Source organism: Gossypium arboreum, chromosome 8 (genome assembly GCF_025698485.1).
Source record: "Gossypium arboreum isolate Shixiya-1 chromosome 8, ASM2569848v2, whole genome shotgun sequence".
NCBI lineage: Eukaryota > Viridiplantae > Streptophyta > Magnoliopsida > Malvales > Malvaceae > Gossypium > Gossypium arboreum.
Genome location: NC_069077.1, coordinates 41608101 through 41611283, shown reverse-complemented (window position 1 = coordinate 41611283; position 3183 = coordinate 41608101). Strand labels below are relative to the sequence as shown.

At 34.5% G+C, this 3183-nt stretch overlaps 1 long non-coding RNA gene across 1 annotated transcript; it reads left to right on the top strand.

The window, feature by feature from the left end:
• Window positions 1-1564: 1564 nt before the first annotated feature.
• LOC128296440 (uncharacterized) lies at window positions 1565-2830 on the top strand. Its single transcript, XR_008287060.1, has 2 exons — window positions 1565-1779; window positions 2586-2830. It is a non-coding gene; the product is annotated as an uncharacterized LOC128296440 (long non-coding RNA).
• Window positions 2831-3183: the final 353 nt, after the last annotated feature.

Sequence of the window (3183 nt, the reverse complement as noted above, 5' to 3'; positions counted from 1 at the left end):
ACGAGAAGTGTATATTTATTAGAAAAGAGTTGGATATTAGTTTATGTCACTACGAATGATAAGGTTTCCATCTTGTGAAAGCTGAAAAGTTTATTACATGTTGACAGAGTTCGGATAGATGAGAATATTGGTAGCAAGGCGTCGAACTAGACTAGTCTACATTGAGTAAAGACTTCGACTTTCAAGTAATGTATTGTTGTATGAATTGTGATGTGTTTCAAGACGGTGAGGTAATGTGATAGTTTAGAGCATCTGATGTTACATAAAATCGGAGTTGTTAAAGGGGTTAAAGTCGAGCATTGGGATCTATCAAAATTATCCTTGTCAGTGTTGATATTGGGATGGAAATGAGAAGGATTATTCTTGAGGCCATATCAAAATCATTTCTATGGCGGAAAGAGGAAAATGTGATGTATCCTATTATTAAATGTTTGGCGAGATCTATAAATCATATCTGATTGAATGAATTCCTACTCATCGATTCATGGAACTTGTGTCTCTTTGATTGTTGGATTTCTTGAAATTTTGGTCTCCATTAAATCAAGTTGAGATCCGGGTTTTATGTCATGATATCATGGGAAACTGAGAAGGGTTGAAAGTTTAAGAACAGTTGAGAGTTGAGACTGTAAGATTTGAGATCATATGAGAAATTGAAGAGATGTATTGGAGGTGCAGTCTAAGTGCAAGTTCTTGACACCAAATATGAGATTAAAAGTGAAGACCACTTTTACGGTAAGATTTTAGGGGCGAAAATCCTCGAAGGGGGAGAGTTGTAATATCGATTTTGGGCCTAGTCGGAATAGTGGTTTCGTGACCACAAAATCCGAGATAGAAATAATTATTTTATGATTATTTTAAGGTCTATGATATGATTGCATGATTGTGTGAAAATTTCGTGAAGAAATTTTATGCATAAAGTGCTTAATTTGAAATTTGGGACTAAATTGAATAAATTGCAAAACTTGTGTTCTAGAAGTATTTTGCATAAAATTGAATTAGATTATTAATTAGAGGTCCTTAAAGAGAATTTTACCAATTTCTAAGTCTATGGAAAAAATTGGACATGGATGGAATTTTTGGAAAGTTTAGTAGTAAGGGCATTTTGGTCATTTAGGGTAAAATGAATTAAAATACAAAATTAAAAGCCAATTTTGCTCATCTTCAACCCCATGGCCGAATATAGCAAGGAGAAACCATGGCTAGGGTTTTCAAGCTTCCAAGCTCGATTGTAAGTTCGTTCTAGCCTCGTTTTTAATGATTTTACGTTTTGGAGTCCCGTAGCTCGATTTAGCTTATGCTAGCAATAATTTAACCTAGGGTTTATATTTGGAAAAATACCCATAGGTGAAATTTGTGTATTTTGGTGTTTTATGATAGAATATGAAGTTTTAAATTATGTTAGACAACTTGTGCTACTCGGTTTTAAGTGAAAACGAGCAAAAGGGCTTAATCGGTAAAAATACCTAATAGTCATAAGTACATGTTAGAGTGAGAATTTGATGTTGCCATAGAAGGGAAAAATGATCAGCATGTCATAAAACATAAGAAAATAGGCTGAATTTTAATTTACGAGCTTTGGGGCAAAAGTGTAAATATGCAAAAGTTTAGGGGCAAAATTGTAATTTTACCAAAATATGATTTTGGGTCAATTTGAATAATGTGAGTCCTAATTAGACTATATTTTAAATGATAGAGCAAGGAAAACTGAAATTCGGGCTAAAATGGGGAAAATACCAAGTGGTGGACGAAATGGTAAAAATAGCCATTTTCGCATACGAGGTAAGTTCATATGTAAATGTTGGTAACATAGTTATTATTTTAAATGTTTTAATGTTTTTTTTATGATATGATAATTATTATGAAATATTATACTTGTGATAATTGTTTGATAATATGTCAAATGATGTGATATACTTGGAAAATGTGAAATACTACCGAGTATCGGTATCGGCATTCCGTAGAAGATGGTTGAGACACATGATTGGGAAAAAGGTCCGTTGAACCTCAAGAATGGATTAGGATACAAGTGACATGTCTTTGGGATATTTGGGCATCCGAACTCGTTGAGTTGAGTCCGAGTTCACTTATGGATCGAGCGTCCGAACTCGTTGAGTTGAGTCCGAGTTCGTGAGATGTAACTAGGCATCCGAACTCGTTGAGTTGAGTCCGAGTTCACTTATGGATGCGAACGCCGTTGAGTTGAGTCCGAGTTCACTTATGGGCGGGTTACATGGTAGCTTGGCTACATATGTGGCACTTATGTGCAAACTTTCCATGTATCCGAATTATATTCCGATGTGTTCAACGGGTAAAGTTCTACTCAAATGGAGGAATACTCAAGATGAAAGGGACGCATTGGTAAGTGTTGTGAAATGGATACTTTGAACAGGTATGTACTTAACCCTCGGGTTGAAAACTCGATATAACAACAATATGGTAAGATGATAAATGAAAAGGTGATATGAATGTCTTGGTGATGATTATGCAAATGATGTTTTATGTTTGCTTATATGGTTATGTTACTTGCTATTTGCATGTGAGCTTACTAAGCATTTATGCTTACTCCTCCTTTTCATTCCTTGTAGTGTTGACAAGCCAGCTCGGAAATCGGAAGCGGTCGGAGGCACGCTCACACTATCCGTATACCATCTTGGCATAATGGCTTGTATATTTTGAGTATGGCATGTATAGCATTATAATCATTTTGTATATATGGTCTTATGATATGGTTATTGAGTTGTATGGAAATAGAAATGCTTGGTAATGATTAGCCATTGGAATGGCTAATCATGATCATATTTGGTATTATGTATGTCAAATTGCTAGCTAATCCATGGAAACCATGAAATAGGTAAAATTTACCATAAAATAGATTCAGACAGCAGCAGTGATGTGAGTTTAAAAACTCACTAAAAATAGTAGAAATGGAATTAAATAATGAATAAGTTATGGAATCGAAGCTTGATGAGTCTATTTTCATATGGAATAAGCGAAACAGGTATATGAGCTATATTTTATGAGATGTTTAAATTTTTGTGAAACAGGGCCAGAGCGATTTCTGGATCCCCTGTTCTGACTTTGGAAATTCACCATAAATTTTACAAAGATAATTAGAAGTCACGCTTTATATTTACAGATTCCTTATTGAGTCTAGTTTTATTAGAGACAAACGGTATAGTCATT